The sequence below is a fragment of the Lontra canadensis genome, unplaced genomic scaffold (genome assembly GCF_010015895.1).
Source record: "Lontra canadensis isolate GAN:19392208 unplaced genomic scaffold, GSC_riverotter_1.0 scaffold21, whole genome shotgun sequence".
Lineage (NCBI taxonomy): Eukaryota > Metazoa > Chordata > Mammalia > Carnivora > Mustelidae > Lontra > Lontra canadensis.
In genome coordinates this window covers 5,261,098-5,287,789 of record NW_022631015.1, presented here as the reverse complement: position 1 = coordinate 5,287,789, position 26,692 = coordinate 5,261,098, and the positions used below count along the sequence as shown (strand labels likewise).

The 26,692-nt window shown below is 40.6% G+C and overlaps 1 protein-coding gene across 3 annotated transcripts in view; it reads right to left on the bottom strand.

The window, feature by feature from the left end:
• FARS2 (phenylalanyl-tRNA synthetase 2, mitochondrial) overlaps positions 1-26,692 on the bottom strand; it is a 525,092-nt gene that overhangs the window by 423,883 nt on the left and 74,517 nt on the right. The window contains exons 2-3 of one of the 3 annotated variants that reach the window (XM_032861500.1): positions 26,373-26,493; positions 7,152-7,186 (exon numbers count right to left, since the gene is read on the bottom strand). The exons of the other annotated variants lie outside the window; for them this stretch is intronic. The gene's annotated coding sequence lies outside the window, so the exon portion shown is untranslated. The remainder of the gene's footprint in view (positions 1-7,151; positions 7,187-26,372; positions 26,494-26,692) is intronic. 3 annotated transcript variants of the gene reach the window in all.

Below are 26,692 nucleotides of genomic sequence, written 5' to 3'. Positions count from 1 at the left end.
ATTTTAATGTCTCTAATTCCTCTGCTCCATTCTCTGGGAATTAGACCCACGAGGCATTTATTCAACCACAACAATAGCTCCTGTCTAGATCCTCAATAACCTCTACATTGGTAATCCCAATGGCAGGTGCTCAGCCTCCATCCTTCTTGAACAATCGGCAGCATTTGACAAAGTTGCTCCTTCTTTTTCTTGGAACACATTTTTCTCTTAGCTCTCAGCGCAGCACCTGGACTTCTCTTCTCTCGCTAGCTCTTCCTTACTGGTCATTAGCTTATTCCTGCTCATCAGCCCTCTAAACACTGAAATGCCCCAGGACTCAGTCCTCAAGCCATCCTCTGGTACTACACGCACTCCCCGAGGTGATCTGATCCATCTCACAATTTTAAATACCATCCATAAACTGAAACATTCTGATTATATCCCTAGCTAAAACCTCTTTCTCTACACTCCAAACCTACTAACCTACTGCCTACTCAGCATCGCTACCTGAATGTCTAGTAGTCCTATTACAACCAAACGCAAACCTATTACATCCAACGCTAAGCTCTTGATTTTGCATTGCCCCCTCCAGTGTGCTCTTCCTCACTTTGTCCTTCTAGTGGATCAAGTCAGAAACCTTGGAATCACATGTGATTTCTCTGTTTCTCATGCTTCTTATTGAGTCCATAAGCAACTTTTTTGTTAGCTTTACCTTTAAAACATATGGTGATATAGGGGCACCTAGGCAGATCAGTCGGTTAAGCATCTGACTCTTGGTTTCTGCTCAGGTCATGATCTCAGGGTACTGAGATCAAGCCCCGCATGAGGCTCCATGCTCAGCACAGAGTCTGCCTGAGATTCTTGCCCCCCCACTCCCCCCACCCTCTGCTCCTTTACCTCTTCACGTGCTCCCTCTTTAAAATAAATAAACGAAATCTTTAAAACACATGTTGATTCCAACTTTTTTACCTATCTCCACCGTTAGCACCCCAATCTAAACCACCAGTAGCTCTCTCACTTGAAATTTTACAATTGATTCCTAACTGTTCTGTTTCCATCCTTATTCTCCTACAACCAACTTTTACACAGTTGCAAGAGTGATCCTTTAAAAACTTAGCATAGCCTCAGCTCCAAAATCTCTGCCCAACGTAAGATGACCCCCAATAACCCACATCCTTATATAATCCTTTCCTCTTGACTATGAGCAGGATTTGCAAATATGAAGATTATCAGTTCCATGATTATGTTATGTTATATGGCAAAGGTGAAAGGGTTTTGCAGATGCAGTTATAGTCCCTAATCAGTTAACTGTGAGTTCATCAAAAGGGTGATTATCCTGAATGGGTCCACGCCAGTCAAGGGAGCCCTTGCCACAAGGGTGCAGGTCTTCTCTGGGCACAGAGGCTGGAAGCAGCAAAGACTTTCCTACTGGCCTTAAAATATCAAAGAGCTACCATGTGAATATCCTACAAAGGGAGTTATGTGGCAGGGTATTGTGGGAGGCCTCTAGAAGCTAAGGGCCTCCATACAACAGTTCCAAAGAACTGAATTCTGACAACAACCACACAAATTTGGATGAAGACCCCAAGTTCCAGATGAAAATGTAGTCCAACAGCACCTTTATTTCAGTCTTTCAAGACTGTGAAAAGAAAACCCACCTGAGCTGTGGCTAGATTTCTCACCTCCAGAAACTGAGACAATAAATGTGTGTTGAATTAAGACACTAAGTATTACATACCAAGAGGGTGTATATTCAATAAACACTGTTGAGCAAATGGTTTCTCATTCATTTAGATGCTCCAAATCATAAAAGCTACATGAATCAAGCTTCCCAATACAACTGAAATTTCTGATTGTCTTATTAGAGGCTATTTTACCACCAATTCACAGGATTTGATATCCTACAAAATTAGGCAGTGAAAAAGGGGCGCATCATTTCAATGAAATAGTTTATGATGGTAAAAATCAAATTCCAAAAGAAAATAAATCAGAGGCTTCTTCATTTTCCTTTTCTATTGTATTCTTGGTGCTCTAAATAAACAAGTGCATCACAAATGCTCTAAGCATTGATTAAAAAAGGAAGCAGAAAAATAACAGCACAGAGAATTTTGCCAGTCTGAAGATGTGATGTGATGCTAAGTAATAGGGGAAAACTTCCCTGATATATTTTTAGAGTTTTTTAAATAGCCTGCCTTTGTTCAAATAATTCTTTCACTCTGGAATATCTAAAATATAATTCTGGGTAGAGGTTACATGTTTGAAGACAAAAATAAAATCCACCAAAAAATTAAATGAATTTAGTATGTCAGTGTAGAAGATACTCAAGGCAAGAATATGAAAATAAAAAGTAACACCATCACAATCCCATTAGGGCTGTGGTAACACCACACTAGCAGACAGCCAAACTCCACCTGCCATCTCCCTGGATAATTCTTACAACTTCCCTCAAAACTTCTCTTACAGGACATACAATCTGTATGCATGGCCAGACAGCAGGCAAGTGAAATTGGAACACGCACACAGGAAATTCACTCCCTAAAAGCATCCCTCCTTCCATTTTGTCTCCTCTTTGCCTCCTCAGCCACCATGCAGAGAGAGCTCCTTCTCCACCTACATCCAATTAATTTAGAGCCTTGGCAATCTCCACACAAGGACAGAAGATGGCACAGCCTTGACGAGAAAGAACAGAGAACTTCCAGGGAATGACCCCAATGCCCACCACAAGACAGGCTTCAGATAGCCACTCCCAAGATCCACTTCCATCTCTCCTTTAAGGAAAGGGTACTGCTGGTTGTCTAGTAATTTCTAGTATTAGGAAATGTATGCGAAAAGTGATTTTGTAAAATGCCGAATTCCTGGCTTTGATTCTCAAGGAAAAGACTTTCAAATTAAATGGCTTCATTTATTTACATAGGAATCATGAGGATCAGAGGAGAAAAATGACAATTCCTATAAAGCATTCTGAGACTTTAGGAATAAACACACACACACACAATAGGATTAACTTTGACTCAAAGCTGACCTTAGTGATAATTTGCTCCTTGACCGATTAAAAAATAATGAGTTTGGAATATTTCTAGGATATACAGTCATCCCCCTGGGACACATACCACCACCCCAAATCCAACAAAACCTTCTCCCTGGAGATTTGAGAGAAGCAAGGCCATCTGAAAAGACATCTAGGTGACTGACTAGTTTGCCCGGGACAAGATAAGTTATCACAGAGCGAGGCTCAAGATAAACAGCCAAACAGACTCAAGATCGACCCTAACTTATTGTGATGATGAAATGTGAAAGGCACAGAGAAGGAGCTCATTAAGTATTTAGTGATTATTAATATTGTTATTAATCTAATTAACCATGATTAAAGAGACATCATAGTTATCTTTGATTGAGTTGGTTAGGAATCTTTCATAGGTAAAATTAAGTGACTTGTTACCAAGATGAAACTTGTTACCAATTAAGTGACAGATTCTAAGAAGTTACACAGTGGCTGTGGAATACATTTTTCCCAAAAGTAAATAAAATAATGACAGAGAAGTACAGTCGTACCACTCACTACAAAGTCATGACTTTGGCCACACTGGTATTTTTACCATCTTGCATTTTTCATATCTTTTTGGTATATTTCCAGAGCAATATTTTTTCATTTTAATGGAAAAGCCATTTAAAAAAATATTTAGTTTCCATTTATTTTTTTTTAAGATTTTATTTATTTATTTGACAGACATAGATCACAAGTAGGCAGAGAGGCAGGCAGAGAGAGAGGAAAGGAAGCAGGCTCCCTGCTGAGCAGAAAGCCCTGCAGGACCCTGGGATCATGACCCGAGCCAAAGGCAGAGGCTTCAACCCACTGAGCCACCCAGGCACCCCTCCACTCATTTTTAATAGTAACATATGAAGCCCAGAAAACAACTTATGTATTATAACTTATATGCCATGATCACTGTGAAAATAATGTATTTGAGAAAAAAATATATATTCAGCAAAGAACAGTAACAAGCATGCACCGTGATCGTTATTAAGATAGTATTTTTGAGAAAAAGAAAATATACAGAAAAGGCCAGTAGATCTGGACAGCATTTAAGAAAATTACAAGAAGCATGTTTCAGAGCACTGAGCACCAAAACACAGGCAGTCTCCCACTCACTCATTCAAAACACAGCAGCAGTGCCAACCACTGGGGATTTGTGGGAAATGCGACCCAGCCGTGAAACACGGTGGCAAACTCTAAACATGTCTCAAATACACAGAAAGCATAAAGCGCCCTGTGACTCGAGGAACTACTGTGAGAAATGATCAGAGAAAGCCTCCTCACTGAGGGAAACTTCTGAGAAATCCTGCCAGGAGACAGGTTTGGTAACGAAGTGGATGGAAGAAAAGGCAGGCATCTTAAACATGGGGAAAGGCAAGTCACTGCTGCAGAAGCTTCCAGAGAACAGCTCCCACCAGTTCTATGGAGATTCTATTCAGAACTCTCAGACAAGTGACAAGCCACACAAAAGACTGCTGAGGAGAAAAGAGGGAAGACACCTGCATACAGACAAAGGAACCCCCAGGTTAGGAAGGAAACACACCAAAGCAAACTGAGCAGGTGGTTTCAGCTTTCTGGCAGCAGCGACAATTCATGAGCTAGAAAACAGCACACCGCAAAAGCAGGTTAATTAGTAAAAAAAAATGTTACCTGCCTACTAAAGGAAAGATAATTCTGCTGAGTCTCTAATGGAAAAAAATGGAAATTATTTTTTCTACATAATCAATATCCATTATAACAATTATCCATAAAAGTTGATTTTAATTTAGAACCACTGAACTGTTTTTTTTTAAGATTTATTCATTTGCAAGAGGGAGAGAGAGAGAGAGAGAGAGAGAGAGAGTGTGTGTGTGTGTGTGTGTGTACAAGCGGGTGTAGGAGTAGAGGGAGAGAATCTCAAGCCCCACCCCCACCCCCACCCCCCGCCGAGATTAAGACCTGAGCCGAAACCAAGAGTCAGACACCTGACTAAGTGACCCTGGTGCCCCACTCATATTTTCTAACTCTGAATTTCTCTTTTCCAATTATCACCAAGTTTCTGCCTAGAAATGTAAAAAGGAAAAAATATATAATAATCTATTTAAAAATCTGCTTTCAGTAAGTTTTCAAAGCAACTATTTTAACAAATTTTCTCTAAACTTACAATTATTCTTCCAAAATATACAGATTTCACTGATGCATTACCAAGGAAATGTGGCAATTTTGAAAAAACCTTTCCTCACAGTAGAAAGGAACCTGCAGTCTCTAGGTAAGTTATAAAAATCATTCCTAACAGAATAAGTACTTTACAACCAATCACTTTTTTTTTTTAAATTTTAGGACTCAGCCAATGCAAAACATACAGGAAGTAATGGAACAGGGCTCCTGAAAGGAAGAAACCAAAGTATTATTGGCCACAACATAACTATTGATCTAGAAACTCAAATGAATCGACCGATAAGCTATTAGAACAAATAACAATTTGATCAAGGGAATGAATTTAAAATTCCTAAAAATCAATAGCATTTTCAATCCCAGTAATAACCAACGGGAAATAAAGTTACAATGAAAAAACTCATTTATAATAACAATGAGTAAGTAGTTCCCCCCTTATCCACGGTTTCACTTTCCTCCGTTCCAATTACTCACAGACAGCACAGAACAGAGTATGACCCTCCTTCTGACATACTGCCAGCAGGACAGAAACTTAACACCACGTCATAGTGCCTGCATGGTTCTCCTCGCTCCACCTCCTCACATGGGCAGTTTATCATCTCACATTATCACAAGATGGATGAGTACAGTACAGTAAGAAATCCTGAGAAAAAGACCACATTCACATAACTTCTATTACACTATACTGTTATCATTATTCTATTTTATTATTAGTTATTGTTAATCTGTTACTGTGCCTAATTTACAAACTTTATCATAGGTATGTACAGGCAGGAAAAAAACATAGGATATACAGGGATCTATATTGTCTGTGGTTTCAGGTACCTGCTATGGGTCTTAGGATAGATCCCTTGTAAATAAGGGGGGGGGGGACACTACTGGGTATAAAGAGGTAAATTCGAAGCAAATTGCAAAAATCTACAAAGAACCATGAAAGAGCAGAATAAATAGTGATATATGTTGAATGTGGAGACTAAAGAGTATAAAATGCCACCTCTATCCAAATTATTTTAATGTAATTCCCAACAGAAATTTCTATGGGAGTGGTTAGGAGGACTTTAAACAATACCCAACTTCATTTGAAAAACTAAACAAGTGAGTAAACAAGAAGCCTGTTGAAAAATAACAAGAAAAAAGCAACAATGAAAACTGGCGAAAGAACTGACACCGTGATCAGATTCTTTTTTTAAATTTAATATATATCCTCATAAACCAGTGTAGAAATAAATTACATAAGGAATAGTGTTAAGAAACTATTTGGGAGAAAAATGAAGTCATCTCCACTTCATGTTATATGCCTAAACAGACTGTGGAGAGTTCTGTGGAAAGTCCTGTTACATGTTTAAAAACAAAAGAAAACAAACAAAAGCAGAAGAAATATTGGTAATTCCTTGATCCAGGGTTAGAAATGACTGCTCTACAAAAGAAGCAGATGAAATAAATGGAGGACACATACATTTGATCACATGAAAATTTAAGACATCTGATGTTTATAAATATCAAAAAACTTGAAAGTTTAGAAAAAAAATTGGGGGAAATCTCTGCAGTGAATGATACAGCCAGCCACTGTTTACTTGAGCTCTGGGACAGAGTATCAGCTCTTTGAAATGCTGATGGCCTTTTCAACATTCTACTCCATATAAATAGTTCTTTGCATCATTTTAAGTACAGATCTGGAAAACATAAGCTATATTTTATTTCAGAAACAAATCTGGACTTTGGAAAATAGTTTATTTGCCCATAGATTTATGAGATCTCAAATATGTAAAAAAATATCTTTCATCTTAGAAATAGTTTGAAAAGACTCAGCCTTCAGTTACATGGGTATAAAATAAAGTCTCTGAGATTTTTAAAAACCATCAGACTGCCATGTCTTTGTTCTTTTAGAGAAAAAGCTATCTTATCTTATAACTCTTGAAGATATATTTAGAACTAAGATTTTTTTTCCCTCTACTCTGAGCTTTCTTACAAAAGAGCAACTTTCCTTTCAGTTTGTTTTAATCCCAAAGGAGATAGTATCTGAAAAACAAAAATAAAACACGATAGGAAAAAAACAGTTGAAAATTATTGGCTCAATACAGTTATGCCTCTGTAATTTTTCATATTAAGTCTTACAAGAGCTCTGTGAAGAAACAGGTCCACTATTTCTCTAAATTTGCACTAGAAAGACCTTAAGCAAGTGGGGGCAGCACCTCCCGGGTTCAGCACAGTATGAACAATAAAATCTCCTGCCTCTCTCTTCTCTGTAAAAGGCCAAATACCTGGCCAAAGGTAAAAAACGAGTAGAGTCAAATGCATTGATATCCACTATCTACTATGCCTCTCGTACATGTAAGTACTAACACTTAATATTGGACAGTACAACTAAATAAAAATGAGGTCAATGCTTACATGTCAAATGTTAAAGTTTGGTTTGTTTGTTTTACTCTCCACTTTGATAAATATTAAATATTTTTTGATTACTGGTCACATAATTTCTCCAAAACTTAACCTCTAGAAGTAACAGCGAAAAACTCCTTCACGACACTTCTACACCCTGAGTCACTTGATGTAATTTTACTTTACCTAATAACATTGGGAAAGTATTTTAAAAAGGGCAGTGGGAGTTACACTGCAATTACTAATTGTTCATAACATGTTAATTTTCACCTACCTATATCTGACCATAAGAAACAGTCTGAGATTGTTTTTATCTGGATGATATGTGTGCATTTACTTAAATCAATTCTGAATTTCAATACTGGCAAAAAAAAAAATACATCAATATGTAAATGCAAGGCACAGATTAAAAAAAAAAAAAAACTATTTATAGTTTCACAGATACAGTCCGTCAAACCAGGGAGCCTCAGCACTCTGAAGAAGAAACATCGAGACAAAGCACCTGCACATGGTTACCTCCCTGGTTAACCATGGATCTTTCCCTGGCCACTTGTTGTCTTGTCCTTCCTACCTGCCCTCCCTACAGTTTCCCTTTCCCACCTAGGTCAAAACAAAGGATCAGGCTGGGGCAGAACTGAAATGGATGTGGAATTTGCAAATGTATGAGTCCCTTAAAGCAGTAAAAACCCCTGAAGCGAGGATGCTGATTTTGAAGTAGCCTTTCCGGACCACTACACAGAACTAGAGCATGGTAACATATGCCAGGGAACCAATGCTCTTTCAGGTCAAATGGCAACAAACAGATGGTCACATGACTTAGAAACCAAATTTAGTTCTACCGACTGCAGAGAAATCATTACATCATCACAGAAATCATCAAAGTGCAGTATCAGATCCTAATCTTAATTGGTAGATAGCAAGCCTGGCTTCTCAAAGTAGGGCTTATATACACCTGGAGGTAGGTGGCAAAAGACAAGGGCTCCACATTACCACAGACAAGCATGGCTCATCTGTCAAGACTGCAAATATTGACTGAATCATTTATTTTTGCCTGGGGGGGGGACACATGAGTTTTTTAAATTACTTCCCTGATAGTAAGTGATTCAGAATTATTTCATGTTAAAAACAAACAAACAAATAAGAAAATATTATAGAAGAGAACAAAGAAAAAAATCATTAATGTTAAACCAAAGCACCAAACTATAAAACATTCCATACTTGAGACCACCCCTTTAAGACTACTTAGATCCCCAGGTGATGGTAAGATAATGAGATGGAAAATTCACTCTGCCCTGCCCTTAGGGATTCTTCAAGGTCAAGCTCTGACATCATCATTACAACTCCACCCCCATCTCCACCATGACCACCGCTCATATAACTTACTAAATGACTCATTATTATATCTGAAACCATACTAATTTCTTTATATACATATTCTCATCTAGTGTTGCTAAGTTGATAGACTTGGGAATTTTAAATCTGTACTATCAGACTTTTAAAAACTAATATTATTCACTGATAAATCATGTATATGGTAATAAAATTCAAGTGTTATAAAAGGGTAAACAGTGAAAGTAAACATCCACTGCCTCCCGTACCTCCCTATAAACATTTTATATGTATTATACAACTGAATAGGTGTAGGCACACACATACACATACAAAGCCCTCTCCCATAGACTTAACCTTTTTTTAAATTTTATATTTTCATTGTTCCAAGATTCATTGTCTATACGCCACACTCATTGCTCCATGAAATACCTGCCCTCCTTAATACCCACCACCAAGCCCTCCCAACCCCCACCTTCTCCCCTCCAAAACCCTCAGTTTGTTTCTCAGAGTCCACAGTCTCTCATGGTTTGTCTCCTGTGGAGGCCAAGAAAAACAAGGCTGTACCCACCTTGAGTCTAGCCCTGACATAGGTACAGCCATCCTGACAAAGCAAAAGCTGGCACCTTGCACCCCCTCTCCACCTGCTCCCCTCCCCTCGGTAGTATATGTGTGACATTCCTCAGCCACCCCTGGCTGCCCTAAAAGAAAAACAAATAGTTAACTTGCAGAGATCACAATCCTGCAAGACAGGAGTCTCCCTTGGTTTACAAATGTCCTAGAGATTTAACAATAGCCCAATTTCCAGAGGCAAATAACTCAGTTCCCCAAACCCTAATGTCGCCCTCCCCACCATAAAACTGAAGGAGGCTGAGGCAGAAGGAAATGTAAATAAAGTTAAATTTCTTCTAAACCTAAATCTCACTAACAAGGACACTTGATAGGAGAAATGTGAAACTTTATCTCTAAACCTCCAAGATAGTGTCAGGGATCATTCCCAGCGATATTGCCCAGCGATCATGACCCACTGATATACATCTAAAGAGTCTCACGAGAATATTTTTACTACTGGTTAAATAACCTTTCTCCCAACAATAGCTAGCCCCTCAAGGTCCTCGAGACCTTGCTTCCAAAATTCCTTAAAGACTAACATCATCCCCTTTGTCCTCACCCACCAAGTCCACTCCTACTCTGCCTTTAAAAACTCTGACTGTAGTCTGGTTCAGGGTCCAAGTCCCTACACCGCTGCATCCAGTATACTTGGGCCCAAGCTTAAGCTTGTCAAATAAACCCTCGTGTGATTACATCGGTGTTGGCTCCTTGGTGGTCTCTCAGACTCGAAAACTCGGGCATAACACCCCCCTCTGATTTCCTCCAACTCACTCCTCCTCTCCTTCACCCAAAGTCCTCCATGTAATTCCTTATGCTCCACAAGTGAAACCATACGATAATTGACTCTCTTTGCTTGACTTATTTCACTCAGCATAATCTCCTCCAGTCCCGTCCATGTTGATACAAAAGTTGGGTATTCATCCTTTCTGATGGAGGCATAATATTCCATTGTATGTATCTTCTTTATCCATTTCTCTGTTGAAGAGCATCTTGGCTCTTTCCACAGTTTGGCGACTGTGGCCATTGCTGCTACGAACACTGGAGTACAGATGGCCCTTCTGTTCACTACCCACAGACTTAATTTTTACACAAATGTTAGCATACTGCTCTATATAATATTCTCACCAGTTAAGAATTTATACTGATAATATTCCTTAGAAGTCAAGTAGAATACTGAGATCTACCTCATTCTTTTTAATGGTGCAGAGTGTTCCACATTCCATCAAATGAAAGCCCCACCATGTATGTAATTCAGCCACATCCTTGTTGATGAACATTGACATTTTTTCCAATGTTTTGTTAAACTGAATAAATCTATTTTAAAAATCCCCTTGTACACATATGTTTCATACACATTCTAGCATTTTGAGATTAAACTCCTAAAAGTTGAACTGCAAGGTCAAATGGTGTATGCATTTTAAATCTGAACGGATATAGTCTAATGGATCTCCCAAGTGGCCATGCACTAGTTACAAGTCCCACCAATGAGCCCCACCGCCAATTATGAGTGTTACATTCCCTATACCCTTTGTGGCACCATAAATGATCAAACCATTTTATCTCTGTACTGCAAAGAGTTTTACTAAAATGAAGTTACACTAAGTAATTTTTAAGAAGATTTTTTTAAATCTGACTTTTGTGCAAAGAACTGTTGTTTAAATCACCATCCACGAAATCAAAGAGTTTAAAATGTAGGAAGCTGGAGCACCATGGTATTCACAATGAAACACAGCAATACATTTATGAAAGAACCTATGATTAATAAGAGAACAGCATAAGGTCCCACAGAGGTGCCAAAGAAGGAATAGCAAATGCAGACAGTGACTGTGAATGCACTCATGGAAGAGGTAAGACTAAAAATTAGTGAAGTCTGGGCAGCCAGGAAAGTAGAGGGAAGAGGAAGCAGATGGTGTACAAACAAGATGAATAAAGGCAGAGTTCAAAGTCCAAACAAATACTTCATGTTGGATGCAACTGGTCTAATACCTAGCTAGGGGTTGCTCAAAATACCAACAGTGCAGAAAAGAAAAGCAAAACAAAAGCCAAATAAGACAGCTTTACAAGTTGCAGTGGCTGAAAAGAATTTCTAAAAATCAACTCTAAATGGAGAGCAGCAATTCAGAAAGTTTCTAGGTGACTATATCCTTTAAAAAGGTTCAAAACCCTAGTAGGGCAGGACTTTCCTTAGACATTTTATAGATGCACTATAGGATGCTCTTAAAAACATCTACTTAATATCATAATTTTGCTCAAAATAAAAGGAAGTAAAAAATGATGCTATAACTTCACTTCATGTTTTATCTTGCCGATAACTGCGATCCAGTCTTTTCAAACCCAAGACGGCAGCAAACTCCAGCAAAAACAAGGGTTTTGAAGGAAAAAGTCCTGGGTTCAAATTTGCACCCACCTTAACTAGCAAGTCATTTAAACTTTGAAATCTCATCTGCAAAATGTTACAAATGCTATGCAAATGAAATTATATAGATATAAGATTGATTGATTCATAGGCAATATTTAAACCTAGAGGGAAAAAGAGAGAGACTCTACACATAGAATCTAGCTGGGTGCCTAACACACAATGAGTGAGCTCTACACACAATTTTTCTTTCTTCCCTTCTAGCCCACTTCAAGTAAAACCAAAATATATAGTACCACTTAAATACTGACTGCTCCCAAGCCCATCTTTTAGTTTTCTCTGATTTCACTGAGATACTTCCATCAAAGCAGTAAAAAAAAGAAAAAGAAAAAAGGACTCAGTGATAAAGAATGCCTAAGCAATTCAACATTTTACAAGTTACCGATACAAAACAAAACAAAACCAAAAAAAAAGCATTTTGAATTAAAGAGGTCATATGTAAAAACCCTATGTCAATACAACATTCTTGATTTGATCTATCACCCTAAGAATTGTTCATTTTGCTTAATAAAAGAGAACTCCTAATATCTGCTCTTCTATAATTAATACTGAAACTACGTTTTTTTGTTTGTTTACTTTGGTGTATGTGTGGTGTTTTTTTTTTTAAATTTCTTTTCAGTGTAACAGAATTCATTGTTTATGCACCACACCCAGTGCTCCATGCAATATGTGCCCTTCTTAATACCCATCACCTGGCTCCCCCAACCTCCCACCCCCCGCCCCTTCAAAATCCTTAGATTGTTTTTCAGAGTCCATAGTCTCTCATGGTTCACCTCCCCTTCCAATTTCCCTCAACTCCCTTCTCCTCTCCAACTCCCCATGTCCTCCGTGTTATTTGTTATGCTCCACAAATAAGAGAAACCATATGATAATTGACTCTCTCTGCTTGACTTATTTCACTCAGCATAATCTCTTCCAGTCCACGTTGCTACAAAAGTTGGGTATTCATCCTTTCTGATGGAGGCATAATACTCCACAGTGTATATGGACCACATCTTCTTTATCCATTCATCCGTTGAAGGGTATCTTGTGAACCACTATGTTTTTAATATAGCTCCTCCTTTGTTTGATTCTAACCATCTTTCCATGAGTGTTTACCCTACTCGCCCTTCCCATATTCTCACTAGCTGCTTTGGCACATCATGGGCGATATATTGACAAATAGTGTTGAAACCATGTAGTATTGGCCTTGTTTTCTTCATTTCCTCTCTGACTCTAAAACTGCTTATCCCCAACATAACACAGGCATACACCTCCGGGAACATTAAAAGTAAGATTTTCTGAGAGAGCATGGTTTTAAATAAAGCAACTTAAGTTAATCTCAATAGCTCAGCTACTTTAGGTGTATCATCAATCATCAAAACCAGCCAGAAACTGCTAGAGTAGCATCTTCCAAACTTTACATAAATAAATCTGTGTTTCTTAACATTCCACGCTTTCAATTAGCCTTTCTATGGCTCTGCTCATTTTTTTTTTATAACCATATACTTCTTCCTATTGATTCTTAGCGCTTCATATATTGGCAGGAAACCACTGCCAACCTAATATAATGCCATGCATTTATGCAGTGCTTTTAATTAAGTCATTGTGGAGTCTCCTTAGCATTTTGATGAAGACGATGCCTTGTCTTCCTTGAAGTGAAGGCAGTTGAATTTTTCTTTGTATTTCCAGTGCCTGGCCCAGTGACTGCTACATAATAGGTGCTCAGTATCTATCATGGGTTGCCAGAGTGACAAAGTCCTGAGTTTGAATCCCAGCTCTGGTACTTTGCAAAGCTAACCTGGAATGTGAGCAAATCATGTGACCTCCCAGGCCTTTGGTTTCTTATCTGAAAAATGGGAATGAAGAATATTTTCATTTCATTCCATTTCACAGTCTCTGTGAAAATTAAATAACATATTTAAAATAATTTCCAAAGTAGCTGATACATAAGGGCTGAAGAAATTGTAAATGATTTTCACTAAACCTCACATACACCCTCACTCACATTCTGAGGTCATGAATTACACAGATAATGTCAGACAATGGGTTCAGTAAATAAGTAACACTCCCTCCCTTTTAAGACCAGTTAAGTATAGAGAGGTGGGTACTAGGCCCTAAGCAGCAGCAAATGTTCTCTGGAAATCGCAATGACCATTTTAGACTATTTCCTACACCTTGTTTCACAGGCCAGTTCTGTCAATACTGATCTCATACTTCCTGTAGGCTCAACCCTTCCATGACCCATTAACAACTATAATATGAGTCTTTGGCCAGCTAATCCCCCAGTCCTCCTTGTGTCTATGTCCTTCCTTGTATCTAAGCCTTGAGATTCCATGATTGATCCTAGTATTCCAAAGAGACATACAGGTACCATCCCCATACACTTTCCTAAGCTTCTCTTCCATTTAGCTGTTTCTGAATTGTATCCTTTATAATAAAACAGAAATGGCAAGTAAAGTGCTTTCCTGGGTTCTGTAAGCCAATCTAGCAAATGATTGAATTTCAGGAGGGGGTTCATGAGAACCTAAGATTGATAGCTGATTGGAGAGATGTACAGGTGACAAGCTGGGATAGGGATCCCATCTGAAGGGGCTGGAAGGGAAGAGGGAATCTGGTGGGACTGAGCCCTTTACCTGCAGGGTCAGAACTGAATCTGGGTAGTTAGTGCCCAACCAAATTAAACAGTAGAATATCCAGTTAGCAGTATCTGGAGAGTTAGAAAATTTGGTTAGTATGGTGGAAAGGAAAACAAAGGATGCATTTGTTATCAAAAATTTTATGAGTAAAGATAGCTCACAGGCATTTTAGACATGGGAGGACAAAAATGCAGTCAGTCAATTAAGAGATAGTAGTGAGTTCACTCTAGAATTCATTCACATTCTTTTTTTTTTCACTCACATTCTTGATTGTGAACCATCACTCTAATGTTTGGAGAAACTGAATAAAGTAAAGTACATGAATGATTGTGGAAATCAATATGCTATAGAATTCTTAAAATACTGCATCAGGCGGTTGACTTCAAATTACAAAAGAATTACATTCTATCCACTTCATTATGAGTTGGAGCAGCTCCACATGCTTTATAGTAAAAAGGTTGATTAGAGTAACTGAAAATGCATGAAACCAAGTGGAGCTGAAACTCGGCCCTCCGTCACCCTCGAACCCACCCACCACATAAAGCAAGACCATCTAGGGAAGGTGTGCTCTGATCCTTCAGCCCTGATAGAAGCAGCCCTGGACAGGTTCCCTCCCTCTAAGCCCTCAATTCAAGGCCAAGAATGGTGAACTTCACCATGGCTGCCCTCCACAGCAGGGGTTGGCTGCTGAAGGTTTATAAGGTGATGTCATGAACAGTAGTGGGGGAAAGAAGAGCACAGAAGTGGGCTCATCTGCAGAAAAGAAACTTCTGCTTATATAAACCACTGTTGACAATGAGGTTCACAGAAAAACGATCTAGGCCTTGGACCTGCAGTGTAAGACGCTCACAACTAAAATGGCCCAGAAGCTACTCTTACTACAACTAATAACTTACTACTGAGCCAAACGGAATAAAATAGGAAGCACCACAACACCTAAAATACACAGCACCGCTCTTACTTCAAAATGACAAAGTCAGAGTAATAAAAATTGTAGACATAGGTGTGACTGAACAGAGGGACTAGCTTGGGAAACTGAGGCAGACATTCCCCCACAGGCCTACGGGAGTTCCTGAGAGCAAGGTTCATCCAGACGCTCGGTCTCCCGAATTTCAAGTTTTCATGTTTTATAACATGAGATTGTCAGCGAAGAGGCTAACATCAGATCCTAATGAAGAAAAAGTGGGGGGGGCGGCCACATCATTCATGCTCAAAACTAACAGAGCAAGAGGAATGCTCTGCAAGACCACACTATTATTCTCTAGACCACATTCTCAAATAACCATGCCCACAGTGGATTGAGGATAGAAGAGGTCACTGAGAAACACTAAGCAGTATCCTGCTATAATTAAAACAACTTCCTACATAACGATAGGTAGACTCTTCCCAATTTATTTTCTTACAACATAGGGAGAAGTAGGTATTTTATTCTGCCCTATCCTGAAATCTAGTATAAATGGATGTCTGATTTAACAGGAACAAAAATGAAAGGTACACATTTAGTTATTTTAAGATCTAAAACTACTAAGATCAGTATTTTTAGGTGACCTACAAAGAGCAGCATGAATTTGAAGGACTTTTTACTCTTTAAGAACAGATCCCTTCTATCCCCTGCCTGATCTCTGAAGGGGGTAAAACTTCCCAATCTGCTACTAAAAGTCAACTGCACAAACCAGGAGTTAGTATGTTGTTTCAGTAATCAGTATCAACACCCAGTGGAACCCACAAAGTGGGAATCGACACAAGGCAGGGGACGGTGCAGGTGTACCTGTCCCCCTGCTCACCCCACCCCGCAACTTTCCATTCTCAAGTGAGGCAGACTATGGTCTGGTCACCCTACGATGAAGGCTGAGAAAGGAGAAAGGAAAAGAGGAAAAGCTCATCTGAGAGCTGAATGTGCAAAGACGCAGGTTGGACACTGCAAACCCTATGGGCAACCTTCACCATCACCTTTGCTATGTATTCTTCTCACCACCAACCAACTTCACGAACTATGTAGATTTCACGTCAAATAACAGAAAAAGTGTGAAATAATAACTGGTACCATTAGCACAGTGACGATTAAATGAAAGATAGTAAAAAAAATGTTTGGTTTTTTTTCCTTCCTTGATTTTCCAGGGTGGGGCTGATTAGCTGAGTGCTAGAAAGGCAGGATCTCCCTCAAGAATGTTGAATGCGCTGTCACTCCAGCATAAGGAATCAGGCATCTGTGAGGGGCTGGGCTGATTTACCACATTCATGATTATGTTTTCACAAGCCTTTTCAGTTTTTCATGTGTGTAATGCCCTTAATACCAGGCCTGGCTACCACAGTGGTTAGCGGCACTAACTAGCTGAAGTCACAGAAGGGTATTTAGAGCTAGTTATCAGAGGCTGGTATGCAAATTGATGCAAAGTATATGTAAACAGGTCTCATTCAAAATGCTGCCTCTTACAAAAGCACAGTCCACACCCCATACTCACTACTCTGAGCATCTGATGGCACTTGCACACGGAGATACTGCTGCTGTGAGAGCTCACTCAAGATCTCCCATGTGCTGGTATGCTCCAAGCCCAGTTTTTAGAGGGAGCACAGTGCAAGGCCATTGTCCCCAAACACAAAGCCTTAACAAAGACAGTAGGAGAATGAAAAAAAAGGAGGAGCCTGGCTAGTTGCTCAACAAATTGAGATTGCCCAGGCAATCTCTAGTCCCTGCTGGTGCCACTTAGTGAGGAAGAAACCTGACCCGTCCTGGATAAGGACCCCCAGGAAGAATTCAAAGCAGCCATGGAGCCCTGGGGACATCAGCCATGTGGTCCAGCCATGTGGGCCTCACGTAGACTTGCCAGGATGGACCTGAGCCAGATGCTAATGATTTCATTGAGGAAAATGACAAGTGTTCCTCCTGACAACATGACAGGGTCCCTGCTCTAGAAGCAAGGGATCACCCTGTCTAGAATAAATATCCCTTCAGTTACAGTGACGTGGGCTTGTCCCGGGGGCTCAGCACAAGTCCTGAATCCAGGGAGTTACACAGCAGAGTAAAGGAGAAGCAGAGGCAGAATAAACTCTCCACTGATGGTCACTTGAGACAATGCCATGCTAAACCATCCTGCATCAACCACCTTTGGAGCTGCTCAGTCATATACGGATGACACAGGAGGTAATTTTCAGAGCAAATAATGTGCATGCATTTTCTGCATCATAAAAACACACAGACACCGAGCTTAACAAAAACACTGAACCTGTGAATGATCTCAGTAGTGGCTGAGAAGGCACCTCAACACTTTCTCCCTGACATTAGGTATTCTGAGTGTTATTTTCAAATCTGCCAATTAATGCTTCAGAATGTATCCCTTGATATATTATAAGTGTTTAAAGGTTTCCATAGGGCGCCTGGGTGGCTCAGTGGGTTAAGCCTCTGCCTTCGGCTCAGGTCGTGATCTCAGGGTCCTGGGATCGAGGCCCGCATCGGGCTCTCTGCTCAGCGGGGAGCCTGCTTTCTCCTCTCTCTATGCCTGCCTCTCTGCATACTTGTGATCTCTCTCTCTCTGTGTTTCAAATAAATAAAAATTAAAAAAAAAAAAAAGGTTTCCATATATTTTTATTAAACCATTGTACTTTTCTAAATTGACAATGTTGGGCATTTTTAATACTTCAGTGATGATTGTTTTATAACTTTTGTTCATCACATATATTGCAGATATGAGAAATATTTGGTGATTTCCATTTCATTCTTTTTTTCTGGTGATTGATTAAAAAAATAATAATCATTTGAAAAATCTGATCACTATGCATAAATCATCCCAACTCCCCATCCAAGTAGAAAATTTTTTTCATAACTAAACTGAAAATACATATTCTGATAGTTGGTTTTAGAAAGCTGTTGTTTGAGCTATAAGATTGTCACATGAGATAAACCACTAGAAATGTTTGTGCCTCCTGCTCTTCAACAGCTGAATGGTCCCTTGCACTCCTAAAGCCTGGAGGAGGCTGGAAATGGCTGGAACTGACAGGGAGGCAGGCAAAGCAGGTGGGATCGTGCCAGTCCTGCCTGCAATCGGATGATGGAGAGAAGGAAGAATTAATAATGCACCACTCTGGCAATTTCTTTCGCAGCTATATTTGAGCTGGAAATAGATTTGCCTCAAGTGCTCTGGCACGCAGTATGTCAGCAATCCCTCTCCCCTTTGACAAAGGAAAAACAAAACAACACAGACTTTAAAATGTCCCCCAGAGCTGCCAGCTTATAAGGGCATGAGATACCCAGGAGGAACTGCTATGCTACATACCTATGGAATAGACAAGCAACAGAAACACATTTTTTTCAACATAAGACGAAACAAAATTAAAAGTAACATGTTTAAAAGAAAAAGCCATTTTTGAAAAATGCTCAGATTTCTCGAGATCTGCACCCACGAGATGCATGGGAAGTATAAGGAGTCAGATGTTGGCTGGTGCTTGCTAACAACCGCCTCCCTGCAGCAAGATGGCCTGTCTCTCCACATGACAATCCAAGGAGGCATGGGAGTGACAAAGGAAATACGTGGTCTGTTCTCAGTGGAAAGCCAGTGTGACTCCCCTTCAACTGAACACGGTAGCCTTTGGGCTTGTCTTCCCAGAAGCAGGACTGCAGCTCAGGGGCTGCAAGCCAAGATCGGCTTCCATCATCTGAATCTGAGACACTGAACTGTTCGAGTAAACAGCTAGATTTCCCCACCCCTGTTTGCACAGTTTATCATATACCTATGCTTGGGGTCCCTGAGTGTGCACTCTCCGTACACAGGTCAATGGAAATTCATTCCACCAAAAGAGCTCAAAGCTGCTTCACCAGTAAGTTCAAAAACCGTGCAAGTAGCAGAACAAGAACTGAGAAAGGGGAGGGATGATGGCTGAGAGGTGGGAGGGTCCACACGTTCCCAGAACAGTGCAGTGGAACTGTAGCAAAAACCTTGGTAGACAGTCCCGTCATCTCCTCCGCGCAGCTATCCCTGAAAAGAGCAGTGACTGGCAGGTAGGGAAAGAGAAGGTAGAACAGATTATACATTAATTGGTACAGAGAGTAAATCCCAGAAGGAAGCTGTCTATTAGTTTCAAGCAGGTAAAATGGATATCCATTATCCTCGCTCTTTTCTGAATAATTGTTCAGCCCCGTACACTGAGAGCTGCTGTCACTGCAGAACCAGGGTCAGCCATGGAAAATCCTCGTTGAGGGCAGCTTCCTGCCTGCCATTCCCTAAGGCCCAGCGGTAATGAGCCTTTCACCGGCCTGGTCACTCCACTCTGGCCTCCATGCGGCCAGCAGGAAATCTTGGTAAGACTCCGGGTGACTGCTGCTCTCCATCCTAGATAATCGTGTCATAACAGACACTCCTGATGAAAAGTCTCTGAGATTTATGGGACGCCTGGGTGGCTCATTCAGTTAAGCCTCTGACTTCAGCTTAGGTCATGATCCCAGGGTCCTAGGATCGAATCCCACATCAGGCTCCTTGCTCTGCAGGGAGCCAGCTTCTCCCTCTGCCCCTCCCACCGCTCCTGCTCTCTCTCTTTTTCTCTCTCTCTCTCTCTCTGACAAAGTCTAAAAAAAAAAAAAAAAGAAAGAAAGAAAAGTCTATAAGACTTAAAAGCCTAACTCATTACTTGTGTAATTGGGGGGTAAAAGGAAACCAGTAGGTAGTCTTTTGAGCATCTCTTAGGACATTATAGAAAAATAACCCACCTTCAGAAGACCAAGCCTTGGTCCCTCTACTGCACAAAGCAGGGCAAGTCCAAAATGGCATGAAACGTTGTATGACACACTATCCTGTCCTGTCACTTTACATGACCCAGTAGGTGTTTAAAGTAAGTATTAGAACATAAAGAAGAACTTTCTTTACAAGGAAAAGATTATAGATTAGAGAGAAAATTTCTATAATTTTTACATCTTATGATAACTGGAGTATATGCTACATTGTATTCCTGTGGGTATATCATCAGCACCTCCAACAATAAATACCTTTAATTTTCAGCTTGAAAAACACAGATGCTTTAAAAAAAAAAAAATAAAACAAAGGGGCACCTGGCTGGCTCAGCTGGTGAAGCATCTGCCTTCGGCTCAGGTCATGATCCCAGTGTCCTGGGATCAAGCCCCACATCGGGCTCCCTGCTCAGTGGAGAGCTTGCTTCTCCCTCTCCCACTCCCCCTGCCTGTATTCCCTCTCTCACTGTCTCTCTGTCAAATAAATAAAATCTTTTAAAAATTTAAAAAATTAAAAAACTAAAAAACAAAACAAAACGAAAAACCACATCTAGAAACACAAAATTACTGTTGTCTTAAGCTCGTAAAAGTAGTAATGCCCTAGTATCCTTTGAGGAAAAAGCTTTCAAACAAAATAAGAATTTTTGGTAGGGGTTAGAGAAGATGGGAGCTTTCACATATAGAATAATAGAACTAACCCACAGTAATCAAGAGTTTGATTAGTTACACAGGAGATTATTCAGTTGAACAGGTATCCTCACTTGGAAATCAAACTCCCAACATCATCCCCGGGAGCATTTCTGGAAATTTCCCTCTGGACGCAAGTTAAAGACAAAACCCAAAGTAAACCAGGACCCACAACAGACAGAGGAAGAGGAATCCCTGCTGGGGCAGCACAGACAGGGACTTCGGCAGTGCCCAGATGTCACATTTCTAGGAGCCCCACTGGATGAAGGCTTCCACCAGAACCCTCCTCCCACTGAAGAGCCCTTGGGGACAGTTAGCTTACTTCCCCACACCATCAAAACCAAAACCAACAACAAAGAAAAAAACATACCTTAAAGCTTTAGTTTCCCATTTAAAACATGCAAATCATCCAATTGTAAATGCCAACAATGGAAAAACACACCTACCTGCTAGCTTGTGAAACCAGCACCCTTTAATGAGAACAGGCTCTCCGCTCCACAGTCTCACCAGAAATATCCATTGCTCAATGCACTATATAATTCACTTTCCGATGCACAGGCAAGCATGCATTGTTTTAATAAAAGAGGGATTATACGCAACACTTTTATATCTCTGTTTTTTAAATACCCAGTGTTACTGCAACCTTTTTACAAGGTAGTTGAAACAATTCCAATGGCTACATAATATTAAATCAAAAGAACATATTATCATTTATTTCATCATTTTCCTATAAGACATTCAGATCGTTTCCCATGTAATTCCGTATTTATATGACTAGTGAATGAACATTTATTTGACTCAACAGATTGCAGACATTTGTGTTTGTGTTTTGTGACCATAATATCCTCATTGCACAGCCACATCTGGAATGTGTCAGGTAGACTACAGCATCAGATGGATAAGTAACCCTTGCCTCTTATGGGCCTCACCCAGAAAACATTCCTGATCCTCTCAGCTACACACAGCATTCTAGCTCTCTTCTGAAATTTCTGTAGTTCTTTTTTTGGAACCGCACTGCAGAGAAAAGAGAAAAAAAATACTATTTGGTGAGCACTGTTACGTGCCAGGCACTGCAATAATCATATTCAAGAAGAAAGTCTGTGCCACAAAAAGGCCGCACCTCTGGCAAAGGAGACACCGAAAACCTACCATTAAATTTTCCAGAACTCTTCAGTGGCCTCACCAAACAGTCTGACTGGGAAAAGCTCAGGTCCAACCCTAAAAGAGATCTCTGAGCCCTGTACCTGAGGACAGTCTGAGAGGACAACAGCCCGGTGCACACTGCGTCTGGAAAGGATCTGCCACTGTGGCTGAAGCCAGGCAGGGAGACGTGAGCTCACCTTTCTAGCTCCTCCATGACTCAGGCACACGGTAGCTACCCAGTAAATACAGCTGTTCAACAAATCCTTATTAGACATATTATTATGGCTTCTAACATCCCCTCAGGAGTCAAAACATTAACTACTTGGACACATCAATCGGTACATTAATAGAAGGGGACTGGGCTAGGGAGAGAGGCTCTTCCAACTCAACAAGTAAACTTTAAATATACAAAAGATGTTCAGCCTGAAGTCCTCAATCTTCACATTTGCTCTCTAACTCAGAAGGATTTCTGACGTGAGGCAGGAGAAGAGCAGGTTTAGAGCTAGAAGACACTCCTCCAAAAGCTGTAACATCAAGGCGGCTAACTTGCATGCCAAACGGCCTACAAGGCACCATCCCTCCTATAAATAGGATTCCACACACCCTTAGTGTTTCCAACATTTTTATTTAACATTTTCAAAGCAATATTTGTGTTCAGGACCATGTCCTGCTTCAAGGACTGCAGACAAATGGATTCACAAGGAGCTCTGAAAAGTGCTCCACGAAGTGGCTGCTTGTTTCATTTCTCCTATGACCGAATTACCCATTTAAGAGACACAGTATACCCAACCTCAAAAGAATGGCAAATCTGGGACTCTGGCACCCCCAGACCTGAGCCACAGGAGCCACAGAATACTGGGTAGAGAGCACTAGCTGGGGACATGAGCTCTGCCACTCACACCCCCTCTGTGCTATCAATAAGCAGCTTACCCTCCCTCAGCAGTCACTTCCCAATCTGCTAAAATGGGCACTTGTGGCTAAAATGAATTAGGAAGGCAGAGAAAGTCTTTGGACAACAAACAGTAAATGCTGTTACTTGTCAGTGTTAATATCATTGCTGTACAATCTGCTCAAGGCAGTGACAACCTTATATTCTCTAAGACAAACACACGTGAGACCCGTTCAAATCAGTAATCACCTTACAGTCCATCATCAAAAGCAACTCAGAAAGTAAGATATTAAGTGCTTACCCATTAATATTTGTGTTTATTTCTACAGAACCATCTCCCTTCACCCCAACCACGGAAGAAGGGAGGGAGAGGAGCAGGGGAAGGGAGAAAGGCTCCAAGTACAGTCTAATCTCCGAAGTCTCACTAGGTATAGGTAGAGGGGCCGGCCTCTCCACTCCCCAGAGGGCTCCTGGCAAACTCATCAGCTTAACTATCAGAGTTATTTTGTCCTCAATGCTCCTGAACACCATGGGAGTGCCAGATAGCTTTAATCTCACAGAGACAACCCCACAGCACTTTGCACACCTCCATCCCCCATTGGACAAAGTCTTCTGAGCCAGCCAGGCCACATACATACAGCTGGGAAAAGGCATATCAGTCTAGGGCTCCACCACCATTGCTGGTATTTGGTTGGGGGCGGGGGGGGGGGGGCGCGGTGATCAGGAGACCACAGGGGAGAGTTGTGTTCAAGTGGTAGTCTTCATCTCCTGACTAGGCAGAGACTTAATCACTTTGGCTGTTCTGCTGGCCTTCCACCCAGACTCCGGGTCCTTATGCCACTGATTTTCTCTCTTAGAGAACAAAATAAAGGTGGGAATGACAGTACTCTGCTGTTTTGGTTGATAGAGACATTAGCCTCTACCTCACAGGATGAAGGACATCACTGCTGGTGGGACCAGCTGTAGGCAGGGACTTCATCATGACAGAATGCCCTCCAGCACCTGGAGTGTCTTAGTAGCCCAAAGTCAGCAGATGGTCATTAATTCTTGACACTTCAGGCCCATCATTGAGTTGTGGATCTCTTCCCACTTGTAGCCCATGGACAGCATTAACCCAGGGATCCTTGTAGTCAGGGAGAGCCCAGTGTATGGCTTCAGTTCCTCTTCAGGGCCCATGTCTATCCACAGGTCTCTCACAATTTCCTCTAAAATGCCTCAGTCACTGTGGTTGTGGATCAGGAATTTCTCAAGCAGGTTTTCAGTGTCTACAGACACGAAGAAAGAAAAGTTGTATATTCCACACAATACCAATTTCCACAGGTCTTTGAATTCCAATCCCTCAAAAGGCCGTCACAAAAAAGAATGACTTCAAAGCTCTACATATCCACTGAAGGGGCATCATAATTATGGCTCCAGAAGAATTCCAGGGAATAAGAGGGGTCTGCCACAGAAGGTATTCAGCTTACTGACGATGGTGAACACATCACACTAAAGCCAAAGTCTGCAACCTTGACATTAAGGTCAACATCAAAAAAGCAGGTTCTCTGGCTCTAGGTCCCTGTGGACAATACACATCTGGTGGAAGCAGCACTGTACAGTGGACACTCCACAGAAAAATTAGTTACAAGCCTCTTTCTCATACGGCCATGGTCCACTATATAATCAAACATCTGCTAGCATACACCCTGACCAGGTAGAATGTTTGTGGGTCAAGTACATCTCAAACAGTTTCATATTATTAAGGTAATTAAAGACCTTCATGCTTTGGACTTCAAGGAATAGTCTCTGGAGACTGTTAAATCTCTGCCAACTCTTATTAATGACCTTCACAGCCACTTCTGTCCCATAATGGCCGAGTTAATATGACCTTGACCAAGTTGCCCTTACGACCATGGTCATAAGGAGCTGGTAACTGTCGGTATGTATGTCTGTATCAGTGTGGATTGCTGCAAAGCCCAGCAGCACGGTAACTTGCTAACAACACTAACAATACTAGCTAACAATATTAACTAAGAAAAAGGAAAAAAAAAATAGGAAGAACATAAAGAAAAAAGAGAACTGAGAAAATAAGAAAAATTTTTTAAAAGAAAACGAAAGTAAAAAAATTTTTTAAGAAGGGGGTAATTTTAAAGAATTAAAGAATGGGGGTGGGGGGAGAGGAGAGAAAGAACAAACAAAAGCGACAAAAGCCAAAAAGGCAAAAAGCTAACTATAGTCAACGTCCCTCCAGTCACCAAAAATCAGCTTCTTCAGTAAAAGAACCAAAAGCCTTTGGCGTAGCCCTGAACTCCTGCAGGTACTTGGAGTTCCCGAATAATGGTTCCTTATGACGTCATAGCAAGAAATGCACCAATCATGAATGGGGATAACCCACAGCGCCTTCTTTCTCACATGTGTCTCAAGAACACCCTTTTTTTAAGAAAAGGGATGGGGAGTATCCCAAAAGATTTTTGGTTTATCTGGTTGATAGCCATCAATATTAACTTTATGAAAATTTAAAACAAATAGGATGCTTCAGTGGCCCTTTCATTTCCAGTTTGAAAAGCTATAATAATGTTTGGCTTTTAAAGAGCTCATATTTCTACACTTAATATATTCAATTCTTTTTTTCTTTAAGCTCTGAGTGATCTCAAAATGACACCACAATAACGGGCAGGATGATACCATAACGAAAATTTCTGTGGCATAAGACACAATACGGTGCATTATTAATAAACGTAAAGCTGAAGGGAACAAAACTTTTGCTATATTTTCATTTGTTATTTGCAGTTTTGCCCAGAGTCTTTGGAAATTCCTATCTTCCATGAGCCACAGACCTCACTATATCCATTTCAGTAATCTTTAAAGGCAGAGGTTGCAGCTGTGAATTGAGAAAGTTATTCTCTTTTTTTAAGCCAACAAGCCAGAAAACTCTGTGTATTATTAGGCATGGGTGCGGGCTAGGGTGCTGGGTGCTGGGCATGGCACCAATGCCTCAGGGGAGGGAAGTGAGAAGCCCCTTCCTTAATTCCTTCTCTATCCTCCTCCTCCTATCTTTATGTACATCCAAGTTTCGGACCTGTATCATTTTCCTTCTCTTGGAAAAACTTTTAACACTTCTTGCCAGGAAGATTTATTACTGGAAAGTTTCTCCAGTTTTTATTTGTCTGAGAAATTCTTTCTTTCTACTTCACTTCTGCGGGATAATCTGACACAGGCATGCCTCAGATAGTGTGAGTTCAGTTCCAGACTACCACAAAAAAGTGAATCTCGTAATAAAATGAGTCAAATGGATTTTGGGGTTTGCCACTGCATATAGAAGCTCTGTTTACATTATATTGTAGTCTCTTAAGTGTGTAATAGCATTACGTCTAAAAAACAATGTGCATGACCTATTTTAAAAAGACTTTATTGCTAAGAAGAAAAAAAACGCTGACCTTCTTCTGATTCAGCAAGTCCTAATCTCTTTGCTGGTGGAGGGTCTTATCTCCACGTTGACGGCTGCTGACCATTTGGGGTCGGGGGTGTTTGCTGAAGGTGGGGTGACTGTGGCAATTTCTGAAATAAGTCAACAATGAAGTTAATTACACCTATTGAGTCTTCCTTTCAGGAACAATTTCCCTGTAGCTTGTGACGCTGACAGCATTCTACCCAGGGGGAACTTCTTTCAAACTGGAGTCCATCCTCTCACCCCCTCGCACCCTCTCAAGCTGCTGCTTGATCAACTAAGTTATGTCACAGTCTAAATCCTCTGTTG